Source organism: Rousettus aegyptiacus, unplaced genomic scaffold (assembly GCF_014176215.1).
Source record: "Rousettus aegyptiacus isolate mRouAeg1 unplaced genomic scaffold, mRouAeg1.p scaffold_m13_p_7, whole genome shotgun sequence".
Lineage (NCBI taxonomy): Eukaryota > Metazoa > Chordata > Mammalia > Chiroptera > Pteropodidae > Rousettus > Rousettus aegyptiacus.
In genome coordinates, this window is record NW_023416310.1 from 86,589,287 (window position 1) to 86,611,017 (window position 21,731).

At 41.7% G+C, this 21,731-nt stretch overlaps 1 long non-coding RNA gene across 1 annotated transcript in view; it reads right to left on the bottom strand.

The window, feature by feature from the left end:
- Positions 1-21,731, bottom strand: part of LOC118605189 — a 509,541-nt gene that overhangs the window by 316,855 nt on the left and 170,955 nt on the right. The gene's annotated exons all lie outside the window — the stretch shown is intronic.

Here is a 21,731-nt window from a genome sequence, read left to right on the forward strand (position 1 = left end):
AACATTCCTTATACTGAGTAATTAAGGCAAGAAAATCTGTGAGAGTCAGGTTCTTCTTCTATGAAATGAGGACGATAATACTTCAGAGTTAACAAGTTAAAATAGGAAAAATATTCCATATAATGCAAACACATTAGGAGGCTATTAATAAAAGTATGTTAAATGGATCATGGATGAGTGGATGATCAAAATAAAATGACAGTTATTATCAGGAAAGAAATCATTTTTAATGAAAAATTTGATTGGCTAAGATGACTAAAAATGGCACGTTGAAGAAAAATAAGAAGTTTCCCGTCTTGAATAGTGGTTAAGAGCATGGGTCTTTCAGACCTGGCTTCAAACTCTGACCCTATCACTAACCAGCTGTGTGACCAAGTTTTTTAACCCCGTTTCCTATTCTGTAGATGTGACAAATAATACTTCCACTTCATAGGGCTTGGGGAGGCTTAAATGAGAAAATCCCTGGAAAAGATCTGGCATAGTGCCCGACATGGAATAAGCCCTTTATCAGCAGAAGGTATCACTGCTAAGATGAATAAATGTAAAACATAGTAAATGGTCTCAACTGCATCTACCTCATGGCATAATTGTCAAGGTCGATCGAAAAAAATGCTTTGTAACCAGGAAGTACATAAGCACATAAAGGATTTTTATGACTATTATTAGGAATAATGATAGACTCTGAATAAATGACTTATTAGGACAAGCACTAACTCCACAAGGCCTTGCTCTAATTGACATGTATGTATGTGTGCAAGTGCTGGAGAAAGGTATAGGGCTGGTGTGTTTAATTAAGGGATAATTTCTGTTGTTACTCTAGGTGTACAAAGTTATAAAACGTGGATGTTTAGAAGAGAGAGGCTGGAGTAATGTGCACAGAACTTAATTGATACTCTAAAGCTGTTGATTGTAAATATACTCAGGAAGTAGAAAAGTTCACACTGTTTCATGGCAGAAAGGCTTTTTATTAGTAATTTCATGTAATTGTGACATTGGAAGAATCACCAAGTCGGGGGTTTTCCATGCCTCTGTGAGGAGGCCCCCCTGGGAGCCACTGGCCATGACCTTCCATTTTCTGAGTTTCCTCTGAAGGGGGCAAGAGAAGGTGTTCCCATGTTCCAGGGGGTCCCTTCCCCGTAAGCCTGTGTGTCTTAGGGTTCTTTCAGCTGCTGACATTAGAACGCCCTCCCAACCAACCACGCTGGAGGAAGACGTGATCTTATGGTAGTCGGACCTCATGAGCTGACAGGAACTGAAACACAGACCCCCTTCCAGAACCGAAGCATTGGCCTCCTCCTTCTCACGTGCCTGCTTCACACTTAACGCTCCTTCACTCTCTCGTGTCTCTTCTACTTCATCTCCTTATACAGCTGTTCCATCCTCTCTCAGCATGCTGGCTCCTCTGCTCCTTCGTGAAGGTGACAGGGTATTATTGCGCCTCGGCTCCGAAGCGTGACTTAAACTCAAAAAGCTAGCAGAGAACCAGCCTCCAGTGTTAGAGACTGCCGGGTCAGACGTCCACCATCTTTGTCTGTTGGGTCACAGAGTAACAACGTGGCCACCAGGCCATTCTGAGAAGGGTCATAGGCTGAGCAAATATCCTAATAGGTATCGACCATGCTGAGGCATGGAAAATATGAAGGTAAGTTTTTAATTCCTAGCAATGAGGCCCAACTATTGACGAAACATGTTAAAGCGCAGATTACATTTACCCACAGCCTTCTTCCGCCTCAGACTTAATGGAGCTGAGCTGTATGTGTTGCTCCCAATCCAAACGCCATCTCCCATGTGCGCTCAGAGGAGACAGGAGGCATGTTAAGTTGATCCTTAAATTCTTCTCTACTAATGGCTCAGTGTGGCATCCTTCCTTTTCATGTTGAGTAAGTAGGACGAATAACTTGTGGAGTGGATATTAGAGGAGAGGTATAAATACTCATTTCGGGTCCGTGAGGGCTTGTTATTTCTACTTTCTTCCAAAGCCACAGACAGAATCTGCAGATCTCACCCAGACTTAAGTTATAGCCACACCACAGGAAATAAACTGAATTAAGTGCCAATTGTGTTGCTAATGACACCTTCCTTCAAAAATCTTTGTTCCAAAAGTATTATCTCATGATTCAGTTGGCCTCACAAGTCAAGAGCTATTTTTTCCCATGCTACAGCTGATAAAACTGAAGCTCAGAAGGATGAAGTGGTTTCTCAACATCAACTGACTAGTAAATGGCAGAGCCAGTAACAAAATTTGCATCTTGTCACTTATAATCCAATTGCCTTTTGCTATACTGCTTTGCTTTCCTATAGGCAAACTACTTATTTTCCTTGTGCCCCTCCAGAGCTACTTTCTACCTTTCTCCACCCTGCTCTGTGCCCTAGGAGGATGACTTTATTGATTGAATTAACAGAGGTCTTTGACCTCTCGCTTCTAGTGAGTTGAGTCAATGGAAGACATCAGCCAGAAATCTGAGCGTGAGGTCAGAGTGTGTATTTTTTGGGTTCCTTCCTATAGAAGCTCTCTGTCAAAAGTCACAGCACCTTTCGGACAGCCCCTACTTTCTCCAGGTTCCAGTGACTCCTTCGTCTTTCCCCTTGCCCTTTCAGGGCTAAGGCTGGTAATAGCCCCCAGATGTAGCTAACTCTGAGGTGCTACACCATCCTTTACTGGTTTCCCTTAGCCTCTCCCTCTATTAAATGTATCTGAATTACCCTGTTTAAGTGACCCATCCTTTTCATAAAAGAACTTTGACTGATCAACAATCTTATATATAGTGTGCCTTAAACACCTGACTATTGCGTAATTGAGATTTACGTAGATATTTTTTAACAGTCTAAATGATATCCTTTGAGAAGAACAGACATTACAATCTCCTATTGCAATTCATCACCCATAAATATTTTTTCTATTTCAGTCGAAGGTACAAGTGTTTCTCCATCCTGTCATACTGTATTCTGGCTTCTCTCTGTCCATACCAAAGGAAATATCTTTTGCTGGCCTGAGTCTTAAGTACGGTAGGCAGTCTGGATGGCTGAATCCCATTGCCATGGTTCTCATCTTTCACATGGGGGATGACCTCTAACCCTTCACATAGAAGCTCAAAAGAAAATATTGAAAACACTTACCTATCTTGGGGGACATGTGGGGAAAAAATTAGAAATGAGAGAGAGAAACATAATGAAGAAACAAATAGAGAGAAAGATAAAGACCTTAATAAGTTGTATTAAAAAACTGTAAAATTGCACACCCAGTTCGTGCTGCCTGTGGATAGCCAGGAATTGTACCTGAACTTCAGTTACCTGTTCATTTTCTGATATACTTTATTCTGCATAAGGCTAAATACAGAGAGTGGTTTATTTTAAAGTTTAGTGTTTTAAAATACAAATACAGAGAACAAGTTTTAAATGGGTCACCATATTCCTTTCTTTTCACCCAGATATACACACATAATAAGTCAACATTCCCCATGCAAATTATTCTGTATTGCTATTTTGGTGTTTACTGATCCCTGTCAGCCAACTGTGCTCAAAACATGAGCAACAATCATGCCCCAAAAGACAAATTTACTCAATCAGAGCAGATTTTCTATGTCTCCTGACTGCCCCGGGATCTAGCACAACGCCTGGCACACAGCAGGCATTCAGAAAATGTTTTTAGATAAAATTGAATGACTGCAGGATTTTGGAAAGTGCTAGAACAGTGGAATCCTGTCAGCGAGAAGAGAAAAAGATGGAAGAGACTCTGAGAGAAAAAGACAATGCAGGATTGTGCCAAGCTATTTCCTGTGCTTATCTGCCTTTCCTACTCTGTAGCCTCTCTGGGAAGAGCTGCTTTTTCAGATGCTGCTACTTTCTCCCAGAGCTGGCCAAATATGGCTGCTTTCCTAATTCTACCTGTAAATAAGCACTAATACAGGCATTTCCACTCAAATTCTATCTGCCCTTACCCACAAATGCTTAAAAATGGAAGACCGTATGTTTCAAATTATTCTCAGAGGAATGCGCAGCATGGCTGCCTTCTATTCCTTCACACCAACAAGTCACGAACCTGAATAAACCCTGTAATAAAAGACACCTCCAACACCTTAGCTTTTCCTGAGTGACAAAAAGCCTCAAAAATAGTTTCCAGTCACTGTTTCGAGTCTCCACAAGAAAATCAGAATGTTGCTGAAGGTAAAATATTCAGCTCTCCTGAAAGCAGGATGGCAAAGTGAATTCTTTTCTGCTGCAGCAAAATGTCTTATTTTATTCTCTCTTGCACAGCAAAGAGCAAAAGCCAACCCTGGCACACTCTGCTGGTCCCCCATAGAAATTTTAGACATAGTCACAACACCACAGGCCCGCATAACATGCCTGATATTTCTTAATCCTCAGAATCTGGAGATTTCACATTAAGTATATTTAAGATACATTTTTCTGAGTTCTAGAGTTAGGAGCTATAGAAAATGTTAAGATAAATAACATAGGTCTTTACCTTTAAGGAACTGGTAATCTAGTATTTAATTTGATTTTCATTTACTCATTTAATAATTTTCCAACCTAAAAAGGATTAAGGTGGTTTACAAAAATGCAAATGTTACAATGAGGTAAAATAAAATTTAGAATAAGTTGGTAAAGAAAGCAGAAAAGAAGCAAAATGAGGACAAGAAACATAAGGTGAAGCTGGGGATAAAGTTAGCACCCAAACTGCAGGCTGTAAAATCCTATACGCTTGCTAGGCGTCACCCCCAATTTGACTGCAGGATTTCTAGCAGATGGGATACAGTCTAGTAGAGAAGACAACTCAGGTCTACAGATAACTATGAAGATGACGGGGGTGAGCTTTGGGGCCAGATCACCTGGGTTCCGAACGCCGGCTCCAAGTTATGGGATCTAAGGGAAATCGGTTTTTCTAATTTGCAGTTTTCTAAACTTCGGATTTTCTAAATGTGTAAAATGAGAATAGTAGTAGCTACTCCATGGGGTTATTTGAGGAATAAAATAACTTATGTCTGTAGGAATGTAAAGAATCCGGTACAGCGCTATAAAAGGACTGGCTAGTGTAAGACGGCATATGACAAATGTTATCACAGAAGTTCAAGTTCATTACTATAAGAACATCGAAGGAAAGGATTGATTTTGGCTGAGGAAAGGAGAAGGACATAGATTAGGAATCACTGTGTAGAGGCAGCAGTAATGAAATAAAGTACAAAGAAATAGGAAGATATTTTGAGCGGAAGGAACAGTACAAGTGTTAAAATAGAAAAGTACAGTGGGTGCTGAAGAAACAAGTATTCGAGAATCCAGAAAGGAATTTTTTTTATCACTACTGTGTTAGTGAGGAAATTTGTGATTCCAAGAGACAGAAACACAGTGTAAATTGGCTCGAGAAAACAAAAAAGGTAGGTTGTATTATTTCATGTAACTCAGAAGCTCAAGGGTAGCATCAAACACAACTGGATCTGGACCTCCAACAATATATTATCATAATTTACCCTCTGTTCTCTCAGCTTCACTGTCTTTCACATTGAATTCCATCTCAGGAAAGAAAACTACCCAGAAGTTCCAAGTTTTCACATACCCAATCTCAGGCCAGTGGAAATGCCCATACCACAATCTCTTAAGAAGTCAGTGAAGAAATTTTGCAATATTTTGGAGAACAGATCTGTTCTCTTTCTGGGCACATGGTCACAGTATACTTCCTCAGACTCTTTTGAAGTCGAAGGTGGCCATGTGACTAGCATTGGCCAAAGAAAGACAAGTAGAAGTGACCTTTCCCACCTTCCCTTCCCTTGCATGATGATTATGGTCCTCTCATGACAAGATAGGACTCTGTCAACCTGGGTAATTGAGCAGAATTCCTAAGCTCACCTTCTTTAAACATGCACCAAAAGTGAAAAACATTTTTTGTTGCATTATATCACTGAATTTTGGAGGTTGGTTACCACAGCATAGTCTAGCCTATCCTAAATGATAAAGAAAAAATCTCTAGTGGGATCTGTATCGGGGTTCTCCAGAGAAATAGAACCAATAGGATGTGTGTATATGTAGAAGGAGAGAGATTTATTTTAAGGAACTGAGTCACACAATGATGGAGACTGGTAAGTTTAAAATCTTGAAGTCAGCAGCCTGGAAAACCAGGAGAGCCAACTGTATAGTTCAAGTCTGAATGTCGCCTACTGGTAGAACTCCTTCTTGCTCAGGAGAGGTCAATTTTGTTCTATTAAGGCCTTCAACTGATTGGATGAGGCTCACCTACATTATGGAGGGCAACCTGCTTTACTTAAAGTCCTCTGATTTAAAAGTTAATAAAAAAAAAAAAAAAAAACTCTCGCAGAAATACCCAGAATAATGTTTGACCAACTATCAGGGCAATGTGGCCCAGCCAAGTTAACACATAAAATTAACCGTTGCAGGATACGACCCACCATGTTGGAATGAGCAAGCACATATAAGTCCCTTCACAGATACTTGGTTGAAATTTTGCTTCCAGATGAAATTATATTGAACTCATGATATGAAGCTTTAAAAATAAAAACTTTGTCTCTCTCCCTCAGGTCACCCCCATGATCTTCTCTGGTCTACAGAGCTTGTCAATCTCACTTTTGGCATTGGCCCACTTGGCAGCCAAGGCATCGGATTCTATGCCCCATCCTGGTTAAAGGTTTTATGCCTCTCTCCAGCCATGTATTCTAGAAATATGCTTGGTCTCCCTTCCATACTTTCTCCTCTACCACAGACTAGATGCTTATATTTCCCACTGGCCAGGTACCAAGTACTACATAACTTATCACAAAATGCAGGGTAGGAAATGGTGACTTAAACTCTATGGCCAAAAGGATTTACACGAACCCTTAGGAGCTACTTACACTGACCCTATTTGGCTAAGCTGCCTTTAAGCTATGAGTCATTGCAGGTTTGGTTCTTTCAGGGCTCCTCACGAGCAAATGAATCTCCTTTGGCTATCCCTTTTCATTACCTAACGGAAGCAAATTTTCAGCACTTCTGTGGTTTTTACCTAGGAAACAGCCTCAATGCGCTTGTAAAAGCGGACTGGTATGAGACTTGGATTCAGTTGGCTGGTAGCACCGAAATCTTCAGCACTTCCTGCTCACCAGGGAGAAGGCTCACCAAATTATAAAGGAGGCAGAACTACCCTTGCTGACCCAACACCTGGATTTTCTGAGCTCCACTCATCCCTGCCAACACAATCTCACTCACTTCTGCTGCTTTCTGCTGAAAATTCAAAGCTCCGTCAATATGTAACCCTCTTGTCTCCCAACCCACCCACTCATCACCTCAGTGCCCTTCTCTCAGATGTCTAGCAGAGAAGACTGAAGATTTGACAAAGTCATTCACACTATGGTATTAATAACTGACAAAGCTTGATTGTAAACTTTTTCAAAGGCTTTCGAAAGTTAAAAGACAGTTCTTTTGATCAGTCCTCATCAAATTAAGTTCACGAAATTGCGATGTGCTTTTCATTTCCCTCTGAGTGGTTCCTCTGTCTCTAATAACAAAGGCCTGGACACTCCATGGTTTACTAGGACAAAACTTATTCATCCAGCACAGGCACATGGATACAGCTTGTGTTTCAGACAATCACCACTTGAGAAAACCTGACCTATTCTCTCCACTCTCCCATTCAGTCCGTGTCCTCATGGTGAAAACCAAAGGGACATCCTGTTACATCATCATCATCTGTTCTTCCCTACCCTCGAGGAGTCGAGTGGGCCTATACACAGAGAAACTGCAGTACCACGTAGTGATGATAAAAGCAATAGCAATGAACCACGAGGAAGCAGAGGCATGAGCGCCAGGTCTGCCCTAATCTAATGGCACTGTCCTCTCAGAATTCCTGGGTTTACTTTAAATGCCAAAAACAAACAAACAAACAAACAAAAAACACGACAAATTATTACCATTCAAAAAAGAGGTAATTCAACAGGAATCCAGGCAGCCATATTGCACAAATCCAAGGAACACCATTCACAATTATCCAAGTGAATGGTGTCCCCTGGAGTTGTGCAGCACAGTGATGCTGTCAGGAGGATGTAGCACAGCTAACAAAAGGCTCTTTCATAACTTAGCAACCAGCTCTACTGGACAAATGAACCTGTTCTGGAAAGTCAATGGAGATAGAGAGGAGTATTTCCTGACCTACCTTGACCTCTGACGCTCTCGGTACCTAATATGAGCCACATCCAATCTAGTAAGTGGTACTATTTGGCTCTATGACATCTGTACCTTAAGATTAATCAATATGCTGTGACAACGTTTTGGTTGGAACATGTAAAACTCTTTCTTTCCATGTGAAAAGAGCTTCAAAATTCTTTCCACATAGTGCCTAAAAATTTCTGGAATCCTTTTTTTAAATTCAGCAATCATTTCTCTAAAAAAAAAAATTCATTGTTTTTCCTAGCAAAAGAGATTCTCCTCATAACTTGCCAGTTTATGTTCGTGGCACCATTTTCATAAGTGCCCAGCCGTCCTGGCTAAGCCTTCTGCTCCCTCCTCTTACAGTGTAACATCCACTCAACTTGCCAAGACTGTTGATTCCATCTCTGCAAGTTGTCCATCACCTGTCCCCTCATTTCCACTCCCCGGGGCACCAGCTCTCTTAGCCAGTTAGTTACCTGCACTCCAACCTCTTGCTTCTCCAATCCATCCAAAACACTGCTTCCTCCTTAAAATGAATCTCCAAAAAAATTCTACTCTCTGTTCAAATACCTTTAATGGCAATTAGGGACAAATTAAGTAAACCCCTCATTCTGGCATAAAAGAGTCTCAGTTGTTTTATCTTCCACCACCCCCTCTCAGCTGTTGTTTCTCAAGTATGGTCATGGCCTACGGACGGAGCCCAAGGATCGTTCGATGGACCATGAACTGACACAGAAAGGCAAATCTTCCTCAAATCTCAAGAGCTAATTATGATCAATTCTATAAATGACTTCATATACCTGTGAATGAACATTTTTACTGGAATTCACCAAGTAGGAAAGGGGAGTATAATTAAGCAGTCGTAAAGCTGTAATTAACACCCTTGGAGAGATTCTCAAGGACTCTGATTTAGTATTGCACTCGAATATTTTGCTTGCACACAAACGCAACATTGAAATGCTACCACACACATGCACACGTAAAAATAAATGAAATTTCTACGAATAGGCATGGATGGGAAAGGTGGACTATGAGGTATGTTGCTTAAACGGTTCCCAGTCAAAAAAGCGTAAGAAACACTGCTCTAGAAATAGTCCAAATTCCAATCAAACTAATTAACTATTCTCTGAATAAGTCTGTTGGCTTTCCCGTCTTTGTTAACTTGGGTCTCTCGATTTAGGATACCCTCCCTGTAGCTGACTGTGTAACTATACTTTCTTTGGGGCCCATTTCAAAACCTCCTCACTCCAACAGATATGATGCTAATGTCTCTCTTGAACCCCAGGGGTCCTTGCAAATTTCTTATGAAACAACTCACTATTATTTACCTTCTTATATTAGTGCCTCTGGTAGACCCCAATCTTCTTGAAGGGAGGTACTGTGCCTAACTTATATGTGCCTCTACAAGCACCTCACACAATGCCTTACACAAAAGGATCGCTCTGTGTTTACAAAAATAAATAAACAAATAAATAAATAAGCACTAGCCACAAAGATATCATCTACAATGGGTTTTCTCTGAGGCAGTGGACATAATTTTATATATTTGAGATACTTTGGCTAATATAAATGGAATTGTGGACTTTTCAGTGTCCAAAAATAGTTATCACACATGTAATTCCATTATAAAATTAGCAGTAGACTAGATGAAACATTTTAAGGAAGTAATGGCAAAGATGTCCAAGCCCGGAGCCTAATGACAATTATAATACAAAGGAAACTTTTACTACATTTTCCTGAATCTGAACACTCTCCACAACTCTCCCTCTACTCCTACCCAGAAGCAACCTCTCTGTCACACTTCCCTCTGCCACACACACTCACACACGCACACACACGACAGATAAGCCGCTGCATGGCCCATTTAGAGAGCTCCCTAAAGGTTGCTTTTCTCGTTATTTGCTTGTGCCTTGAAAATGTCTTAAAGAATTAAAGGCCAAACTTGCACTTTCCTAATGGGTCAACATCTAAAATTGTATATTCCAATTGAGTTCAAGAAGGCAGCTGGGGCATAATAGAAAGAATACCGACCTGGGGAATCTCGTTGCCAGGGTTTTAATTCCAGACTTGTCTGTTTCTAGCTGCCTGTCATAAGAAAAGCCATCTTCCCTGAATCTCAGTGTCCTCATCCTTAAGATGGAATAAAAAAGAAAAAATCACTATATGCTTCACAGGGTTTTTTCCTAAGAAGTCGATGCAATAATGAATATGAAATAGTATGCGAGCTGTAAGGTGCTCAGGAATTATTTCTGCTCTGTTGCTTAAAAGAAGATAACCTAAACACGGGGATTTCATCTGATTTTCACACCAGTGCAGAAAATGTCAAGTTTTAGTTTCTAATGCAACTTTATGTCCTCTGTAAGGCAGCATGGCTGAGAGTCTGGACTATGAACCTGATCAGCAAGCAGAAGGAAAACAAAGGCAGGGAAAGGGAAAAAAACGAGATTTCCTAATGTTTCTCAAACACTGAGAAATTTCAGCCTTCAAGTCCGTAAGAACACATTTTCAGTTCCAACAGGGCCTAAGTCTCGCTGCTGCTCCCCTCACTAGTTGCCTGTCACATGCATGGAGGAGCCCAGCCTCCCACTGAGGGCGGTGTCCTCCTGAATTCACAGCCAACTTACATGAGCTTCTGCTCTCAGGGATTCGGTCCTGCCTCCTGGAAAGCAAAGAACTCCCAAGGCATTTCCACCGGCCTCGCTGCTCTTCCCCGGAAAGGAACACATAGGGCGAAACAGAAAACTCTTCCCAAATCGAGAGTCAGTGCTGCTAAAGCAGCTACATGACAGAGATGGCCAGTCCCCAGGCTACTAATATCTCAGGCCTGGTGGCCTGGCTCCGAGGTACAGAACGTGATGCCACTGCAGACATAGTTCTAAATGAGCCAATTACTTTCTCCCGAAGAGAAAGGAGACTGGTCTGACTGACGCTATATGCCTAAGACCCTCCAGTCATCTAGCAACCATAATGGGGGGCAGGACGTGCATCCACTCATTCATCCAACAAATATTTACTACGTCCCTACTATGTGCTAGGTATTGTTTCAGGTAGTGGAAACAAAAGTGACAAGCACCCTACAGTTTTCTTTCTAGTGTGTGGAATGGGCTCGGGGACAGAAGGGAGACTAATGAATGAATAAAACGAGGTAATTTCAGACAATGATAGTGGATGAAAAATGATAAGAGAAGTAGGATAAAGACTGTAAGGTGGATGAAGGGAGGGTTTTAGTTGAGGGTGAAGAGGTGACATTTGAGCTAAGAACCAATTAAGATGACCCGGTTGTGAAAAGTTCTGGGGGAAGAGAATTCTGGAGAGAATGGGGGACATGGCTCCCAAGAAACCCCGACATTTCTATTTGAAATGCATGTTTTACTCATAGTGCTTCCATGATAGAGTCTGTATACACGGCCCACTAATACTTCAGGAATTATGGTACCAAAAGAGCTAACTCCTCCAAGGCTGAGATGGACCAACAAATAATCTGGAGTCTCATTTTGCCTCTTTGACATGAGATGTTCCTTAATTTTTCAAAGCCTCTTTTCACAGAAGATCCCCAAAAGCAGAGAGAGAGAAAGAGAGAATGGTACATGTGTGCATGTATACATATGTGTATATATTTATGTGTTTTATAAGTATACACATATGCATGCATCTGTTTATATATATATATATGTAAAATATAAAATACGTAAAATAATTTAGACCCAACTTCTATGCATATCTGCAAAAGAGTTTGCGATGGCCCTTAGAAATCATGAGTGCAAAAACCTAGAGGAAAAATCTCAGGCAAATAAAGGAGTATGGTGTCTGTTGATGGTCTTGGTGACCCTGACCCCCACCTACCTCTCGCCTACCCCAGACTTGAACGTGGATTTATATCTGAGCAATCTGGGGCAGGCAGAACCTGGAAGAGTGGTTTTAAGGGGTACAAGGAGCTGATTTAGGAATCAGATAACAACATGCAACTTCACAAGGCAACAGAACATGTTAACATCTCAATAGAAGGCTTATTCTTCATTAATGTGTCTGTTTAATGTGTTCCTCCCCTCATTGGAATGTCCACAAGGCTAGGGAATCTGGCTGTCAGTACACTGTCTGAAACATAACAGATTCACAGTGAACTTCGGCTGAATTTGCCTGATTCTTATGAAGGTCACCAGCAATAATGGCAAAAGATGGATCTCTCTTAGGCGTATGAAAACAAGAACAAAAGACACAAGGGGATTATTTATAAGCACATGAGGCATTTCTTCGGATACCCATAGATAGATGAGGCATATTATGCAAGTTAAGAGGATGACAAAAGGCAACAAAAAGTAGATAATTCACAGTCACTGGCTCCCTTTGAGGCGGCCTGTAGAAGCAAACACAACCTAGGTTAATGTGGCATTTTAGGTGCTTGGGAAGGCCATGTAGGTTTCCACGGTCAAATTATGAAATCATTTGAAACTATACGAAAAATCTTCTGTTTGAATATATACTATTGCATGTTGGCTTTGCGTAGGCAGCCAGGTAGGATGTCATTAGGAGATCTTCCCTGGGGAATTCTGACCTTGGTCACCATGAGGAACTGACAATTTTCCTTGCATCACCAGTACGATTTTCTGCTTACCTCTCTCAGTACTTAACCAGACAAAGAAAACCACTCCTGACATCAGTGTGCAACTCGCATTTGCTGGAAATCCAAATGCATGCGAACTCAACTGGGCGTGGTCACCCGGGCAGGACTTCATAGTTACTGGCCTGTAGACGCCATTGTTACACTAATGCAGGCTTTAGGCGTAGATAAGGGGATAGCGCCTTTACTGACAAAGTGATATCCAATACTTCCACGGATGATGAGATCTCTTAATCAATGAAGCCACTGCACACATGTGCGTGCACTGTCACACGCACACATACACAATTCATTATAACAAAATGGCGCTAAGAGTGTGACCTTCTATCCAGGTTCAGAGTTTCTTAACTTTGCCAAGCCTTGGTTTCTTCACCAGTGAAATGGGCATAACAAGGCCTGCTTAGCAGAGTGGGTGAAAGGATGATAACATGAGATAATACACGTGAAACTCTTCAGAGAGGCTCTGGCATTCGGCAAGCACTCTATAAACATTAGCAAATAAAAAGGAACCTAACAGAAGCCCATGAATTCCTTTTCATCCCCTGGGTAAAGATGACCCGGGCAGCTGGTGATACGGTGACAAATTCCTGGATATTCCAAGAAATAGTAGAGTGCGGTTTGCAGATGAGAGCAGCGGACAGTGAAACTCTGGTTTCCACTATTGAGATGGCCCCATGAGAACCACAGGCTGAGGAGTCTGGGAACACAGCCCACACAACAGATTTGATGATACCTGAACCAGGAAAACAGTTCCGGCCAGTCCTGTGGCAGTTTCCTCCTTTGGCCCTGCCCAGGGCCCACAGAAAACGCATCTCAACTTCAGTTACCAAACACAGAGTAAGAACTGTTTTGTCCGCAAGGCTGCCGCCTCCATGAAGACGTCTGATTCCCCACTCAAAGACATCGCCACCTCCTTCTGGCTGGCCAGTTCCTGGCACCTCTAGTTCACACTCGACACAGAGTGGGGCATGGTGATCACAACCACCAGCTCTGGAGAGAGCACACCCAGTTCAAGTCCCAGATCTGCTGCCTTGCAGCTGAGGGACCCAGGGCAAGTCACTTAACTTTCCTGTACCTTGGTTCCTCATCTATCTGTAATAAGGAAAGAAAAGCTAGTGTTTACTTCCTGAGGAAACAAGATGAAAAACAGAAAGCCCTCAGCAAGGTGCCTGGCCTATGACAGGGGCTCAATGGGCAACAGTCACCCTGGTTACCCTTTGTTGAATCGGGAGCACGCCAGAGCGCAGGGGAAGGGCCCAGGATTCACCAGCCCTTAGTGGCCAAGGTGGTCGGTGAAAGCAAATCAAGCACAGCCTTAAAAAGCGCTCTTCTTGCCGTCTTCAGCAAGACAAACAGGGAAGGGCCCCTGTGTCTGCCAAAACTTTGCCTGGTAAATAATTGATGCCCTGCCGTGTGTTCTTTTATTCAGAAACACCTTTGAAGTTTCCCTTTGCCCTTGCCTGGGGGATTTGAGGGGAGGCAGGCAGGGAGGGTGTAAGGGAAGGAACCACAGACAGGAATGGGCAGTGTGTGATCAGCAAGATGGAAAAACTAAAGTCTTTTTTTTTTGGGGGGGGGGGGGTATCTGTTCGGATCTGGAGTCAATAATAACTGTAACTTTTAATCAAGCGAGGACTCCTAGCAGCCAAGCACCCAAAAGGGAAGATGGGGACGAATACGAAAGCAAAGCTAAGTAACAGCTGTGGGTGCTAGACCGACAGCTCCCTCCTGGGGAGGTGACAGTTGGTGAAAACATTCAGCAGCAGGCGGGAGTTTACCTGGGCAGGAGCAGCCAGCCGCGCCGCGCAGGGACTAATTATGAAAATATGATTACAATGGATTAGTAATCTTGTCAATCAAAGCCACATGCCAGTGGGTGAAAATGCCACAGGACAGAAGAATTTGATGTTGTGAGATATATAAATATACATACACATACACACACACACACACACACACACACACACACACACACACACACACACACATATATATATATATATATATATATATATATATATATATATAAATGTTTTTCCCCAGGAGGGAAGGCCTTACTGGTCCCAGGGATGAGAAGGGTCAGAGAAGGCACTAACAGGTCCTCTGGGGAGGAGCGGGTAGGACACACAACAGGACGGCCCTGGCATGCCTGAATAGGAAATTCTGAATGGCATCCTCTTATTGTCACCCATGAGAACTAGCCCAAAGTTTGCTCCCTGTTTTATATAAGCCTGAAAAATAAATTAGCATTGCCTTCCTGTAGCAGTCAAGGAAAGGTAAATAGAGGTTAAAAAATTATGATATTGGTAGAAATACTAACCACAGTTACCTTTCCAAGAGCACATAGAATATTCTTCAGCAGGTACCCAGCACATTACAGTCTTTATGCCATTGGATCCTTATGAAAGCCTGTGACATAAGCACTATATCCCTGCCAAATAAACAGAAACTCATAGAAGTTGTGACTTGGTCAATGTTATAGTGCAAAAAAAAAAAAAAAAAAAATAGCTCAGCTTAACTCTAGGGCTCATTCTCATGATCACCAATTTCTAGTGCTTGATGGGGAATAGTAACCCAAAACCAAAGCCCCCCATCTCCTGGTCCTGCAGTCATAAAAGCATTCTCCATGTTACAGTGACAATCATGAGACAAGAAAGGGAGGCAGCAGGGTCTAGAGGATGGGAAATGAACCAGGAATCAGAGGACCTATGCTTCCTAACAACACTAACAACTACTGTTAATTGAGCATTCACTATGCCCTGTCATTGTATTAAATGCTTTGATTACTTTTGATATTTAGTCCCCAAAGCAAATACACAAAGGAGGTATCATTATTCTAACTTTATAAATGGGAAAACGAAATCTTAGAAAAATTGGGCAATTGCACACATGCTATAGAGCTGCTAAGAATGAGAAGAGAAATTCCAAACCAGGTTGTCCTGATCCCACGAGCTTGGCTTCCTAGGACTACTCTCTCCTGTGAGGTAAGTGTGAGTTTCAACAAATCCTCATCAACCCTCACCTGACCCTGTATGCGGAGCACTGGGCTAGACACCAATGGATCTCTACTTTGCTCTTCCCCTTCATAAACAGAGACAACATCTGCCAAGTAACTTATGCTGAGCCATCACGAGGAAAAGTGATTGGGGGGGGGGGGAGGAAGGGGGAATGAAAGTGCTGGTGGGGAATGAAATTCTGTCCAAATTCACAAAATTATTATTAGCGACGGAAATTCTAGAATGACCCAAATGTCATTCATATTTCTCAATCCTAAAGGAACAAAGTGAAGGAAACAGATCTGTTTTCCAGTTTATGATTGCTAGAGTAATGAACAGTGGACACATGCTCCGCTAAAAAGCATGTTTAACAATGTATACATGTACCAAAACATCACACTGTACACCGTAAATATATCACTTAGCTGTCAATTATACTGCAATGGAGTTGAGGGGAAAATTGGCCAGAAAAAGGAAAATTAGCTGACACATGAGTAAATTTCTAGTCAATACAAAAATATGCTATAATCATTATGAATAAAAATGTGTGCTAACGAAAAGAAAAAATGAATAGAACACGTTTTTATAACACCACGATGGCAACAAAGGAACAGGGGTTGGGCTCCCCCTCTGCTCTGCTCCCTTCTATGAGGCACTTACCATCCACTGCTGTGGTTCTTTATCTAGATCTTTCACACTTTTCCATCACTCACCTGTGAGCAAGGGCTCAGTTTACAAATCACGTCACAGGCTCCTCCACCTCCACTGCACTGAGCAGAGAGCCTTGTAGGGTGCTGAGCAGATACGTGGCCCAGCACTATTTAATTGGTTCCCTCGAGCTAATCCTAGTGGAAGCAGAGAGATAAACTAAAGGCTCTGTTTACTTCCTTTTAAGGCTTACCCTTCCACGGTCCTGAAAGAAATAGATATAAGTGATGTATAGGAGGCATTCACTCCTCAGACTTGGACTCCCTCTCACTGACCTGAAAGAAACAACCTTCTAAAAAAATTAATAAATAAATTTAAAAAAAGAAAAGCTATGTCTACACTGGTCCTTTGCAGTGACAGATGATGTTATCGGAGACTTGAAGGGTAGCAGGAGCCACCATGAAAAAGGATCCATATATACAGTACACAAAGGAATAGGAGAGGTGCATTCCAGCAACCCTGACAGAGTCCCCCATTTCAGGGATGGCTCCCTCAGTGGACTGCACGCAGCCAGGCCTGAAGCAGAATTCCTAGAAAGGGGCCGATGGAAGCCACTCGATGCTTTTGAGTAATATGTGTGTGAGAATCCTGGGAACTAGAGGTTGAGTCCATTCACAAACTCAGCCGAAGCAGGAATGTGCTCATAGCTCAAAAAACAGCCTCGAGCATCAATGTCTTCACACAAATACTGGCCTTGAATACGTGATTCACATCGTGAGCCTAACTATGTCTGGACCTCCCCTTGAGCCTGCAGAGTGAAACCACCGTGTTTCAGGTGATGTAAAGCAAAAAAAGTCCTTAAGGTAGCTAAATCTTCCCTTTGAGAAACGCTGGTCACTCCTTACCCAGACAGTAGCTTCAAAAACAAGGGTGTTTTAGGGGGAAAAAAAAAATTAAAAAAAAAAAAAAGAAAAAACATCTGCTAGTTCTAAAGAGATGAAAATCACACTATACTTTTAGGTCAAAGGAAATAAATCGCGAGTGTTCCTACTGAGGCTTAAAGCAGCTCATTAGCATTTTGTTTCTTCCAGGAGCAGGTTTCACGCCTACACCTAAAGAATGGCCTTTAAGTCTCTGCCTAACAGCACCCCAACCCCCTTGCCCAGCATGTTCTCCTCATCGTCCTTCATAATGGGCAAGCCATACTCCGCCAGGTCCCAAACACGCCAGGCACAGCCATGCCATCATGCCTCTTACTTGTGCCGTTAGTATTCGCTGGGCTCCTCTCCTCTCCAGAAAAATCTGAGCTAGCCCTTAAAACTTTATCTAAAGTGCTTCCTCCCCCAGGAAGCCTTTCCAAAATGCCTCGGTCTATAATAACTTCTTTCCTTTCTGAGTTATTTTTTCAGCCCTGAATCTTATGGTGGGCTCTCCTATGATTTAATGATTCCCTAACTCCATATAGTTGATCAATCCGATGAGACCAGAAAATTAACAACTGAGCGCTTAATACATTTGAGACATTAAACTAAACCCTTTGTGAACACTATCATATTTAATCATTAAATCCAATCCAACATATAATGTAACATGTTTGTGTATATGTGTGTGTGTGTATATATATACATATATATCTTTCTGTTGAATTATACACCTGAAACTTACTGGATTTCATTAATCTATGTGACTATAAAAAAAAAAAATCCATGTAGTAGCACCTACTATGCCCATGTTGTAGATAAGGAAAACTGAGTGACAGAAAATGTAAATGTCTCGCTCAGTGTTCACACCACAAGGCATGAGTCGAGGTCTGTCGGGCTCCAGGCCTTGTGAACTTAACCATCAGAGTAACCATAACCTAAAAATCACTCGGATCTTTCACAGAACTTTATACTGTTGTGAGTTTTCATTTTTAGTGAAAGAATTCATAGAATGACCTAAATTTGAGTCACGACTTCTGAGTGCTTATTCGCTCGTCCTTAAGAATTTTTCATGTGCCAAACACTGTGCTAGGTCCTGGGGATAAGATTACGAACAAGACAAGGCCCCTGCCCTCAGGGAGCTCATAATCTGAGTAAAATCTCATTAACTGTTAGAACTGACCTGCCACAAATACAAGCCAATTACATTTAGCCTCAACCAGATGTGTGTACAGTAGCCACTCAGCCGCAAGAAGCATTAAACTAGACTGATACATACTTTAAACACTAGACTGATACATAAGAATCCTAGGGTTTACCTGGACTGCCAATAATTTGCCATTTGACATCCAGCCAGGAATAGCCCATCCATGTATAAAATTGAGAGGCTGGACCACATCAGTGAACTCACAACTTGGCCCATCATCAGAATCACCTGTTTGATGATTTTTTACTGTATTGCCAAATAAGTATCTGAGCGAATAGAGTCGGGAATCAATGACTGACTCGGCTCATCTTTTGTGAGATCTAAAACAACCAAGACAGAAGGGGCCTCTCCTCAACCACTGCCCTAGAAATGTATAATCATCCTCATTATCTATGAATTCCATATTTGTAAGTTTGTCTACTCACTGAATTTACCTGTAACCCCAAAATCAATACTCCCGATGCTCTCACAGTCATTCACACACATACTCAGAGCAGCAAAAAAATTCGAGTTGCCCAAGGTACATGCAAGTCATGAGGTCAGACAAGGAGATGCTCTGTTTCTTGATTCAGCTCTCCTATCGGGGACAAGTGTCCTTTTCGCGGTCTCTTTAGTGCCACATTTTTATTTTTATTTTTATTTTGCATTTTTGTTGGTGTTTCACTACTTAAAAGAGCCCTCAAGCCCAGTGCTGAAGTGCTGTTTAGTGTTCTTAAGCACAAGAAGACTGATACACCTTACAGAGAAAATATGTGTGTTAGATAAGTTTCCTGGAGGCATGAGTTACAGCTCTCTCAGCTCCTCTGAGCCTCAGTTTCCTCATCCGGAATAAAAGGAGAGTATCTGCCTTGAAAAACTATTATGAAGATTAAATGGGATTATCTACCAAGGTCCTCTGAGAAGTAGATGCCAAGTCAGGATTAAATAGTAAGAAATTTTTCCGATGGAAAATATTGCATTAACGGGCAAATAGTTTCTCTTTAGGGAAATGAAAAAAAAAATGGAAATAGTAGTGATGGTTGTATAACGTGGAAATATAATTAGTGCCACTGAGTCGTGCACTTAAAATGTTCAAATGGCAAATTTTGTTATATATATTTTACCACCATTTGTAAGAAATGAATTTATTAGGGGGAGGAACTTAGGCGAGGCTGGGAGAGCCAGCGGGTCGTGATGCGGCTATGAGTGAAGAAGAAAGGAAAGCAAGGCAGGCTTCACGGGAGGGTCTGAGACCACAGTGACGTTCTAAGAGAAGTTCAACTAGGCTATCGGGGGGGTCCGCTGTCTCCTAGGACCGGGCCCCCTCATCACCCCTGCCACTCTAGGCTAGCTGGGAACAGCCCATGGAAAGCATGTTGCTGGCAAAAAGACACTGATGGATTTCAGAGCACAGCGGCTGGAGAGATTCCCCAATAGTGATCTCTGCAGCAAAAGAGCAGCTAGGCACATTCTCAGGGCTGCCCCAGGGATTATACAGGTCAAGGTTCTTATCATCATGAAAAGATGGTAGAGAATAAAAGAGGCGGTAACTTTCAGGCCAACTATCAAAATCGCTGTCAGTCATCATCACCACGATCTTAATCTCGGTAAAACTGTGTTCAAAGTAACATACAACCAATAATAACTAAGTCATTTCCAACATTGTGTGTTAGTTGTAATGTCTTTTGATTATGACACTCATCTTAGCATCTTAAACTGCACTGTAAACCGTAGAACTGTTAAACCTCTGTATTGCTTATAGGTACAAGAGGACAATAAGGTGTGACTCAAAAATAACAAGCCAAGAGTTGTGAATGAAACTTAGACAGTACCTTCACATCTGCAGCCATCCATCACTTTATAGGGATAAGGTTGGCTTCCACAGGCTTGGGGACTGTCATATCTCTCATCTATCATCTGACCAAACTGTTACCACCTACAACCCAAATAACCAGATCCGGGTGGACTTTCTCATATCAAAAATGAATGAGAAAGCAGTTTCAAAGTAGGTAATTCATCTTGTTATTCACGGCAGATTATGACCCTGCAATTTCCCATTTAGACACCTGGGTGATTTCTTTGCCCTGAAGACAATACATGTTTCAATGCAGTATTCCCTTAAAAAAGAAGAGTATGACATCCAATCAAATATAATGGGAAAAAAATCATTTCTCTGTCTTCCCATAAGGAGAACTTAGTCAATTTTGTTTAAAAGTCAGTGTGGATGAATGGTAGAGAAAGGTATTCAGAGAAGGGTACATTTAGACAGTATTTCCACTTTTGAAACTGTTATCTTTCCCCAGTCATTTAATTAGACAGAATTCTGTATCTTTTATCTGTTCCTTAGGAGAAAAATGAAGCTGTGAGGAAGCAATAACATCTTAGCAAATGTGGATGTTCCTTTCTATTGTTGTGTTTTCCACCAAATAAAGGTTGCTGCTTGTCTTCCCATTATGATTCCTCTGATTGTTCTCTCTTCTTATGAAATACCTTCCTCTCTGGCCAAAAGGATCAGGCACATGATCTTTGATTGGCCTGGTGCAAAACCATAAGACTCTAACAGGCCAATGAGATGCTTATATACCGAAGGGGAGAGGGTGGGACTGAGGGCAGGGACCAAGGGTTTCCCTCTTTCCTCTATGGTAATGAGCCTTGGATTATTTACATCTAAATTTCCCTTTACTGTGTGAAGAAAAACAATATGTAGGAGAGAATCGAATTAACAGAGAGAAACAGAAATAGAGAGAGAGAGAAAACAAAAAAGACAGATCAATCAATCCTGACTATACTTCAAATTTTGGGTCTAGTCCATTCTGAAGCCAGCTCGACGCCACCACTTCCCCAGCCCCCCCCCCCCCACTTCTTCTAACACCAATAGCTGCGCTATTTCACAGAAGATGTTAAGAATTCACAAGAAAAAAGAGTGGCTACTAGATAAGAGCCCTGAAGACAAATGGCCTGGAATTAGGGGACAGAGTTACATTTATAGAATATGTTTCCTACATCTTCTGATAATTACCCCTCTGCATACGATAGGATTTGTGTTAACATAGGGACTGAGGCACTTTACAACTACGAAAGATAGCAATTTGGAAGACAATAAACTATCTAAAACTCGGTACTTATTCTTGGAGTTGAACTAGAGGTCTAACATCACTCAGTCCCTCGGTACCAGTGGGCATAATAAGGACAATTAAATTTCTTAAAGATTCTGCAAATGAGATTGATCCTGA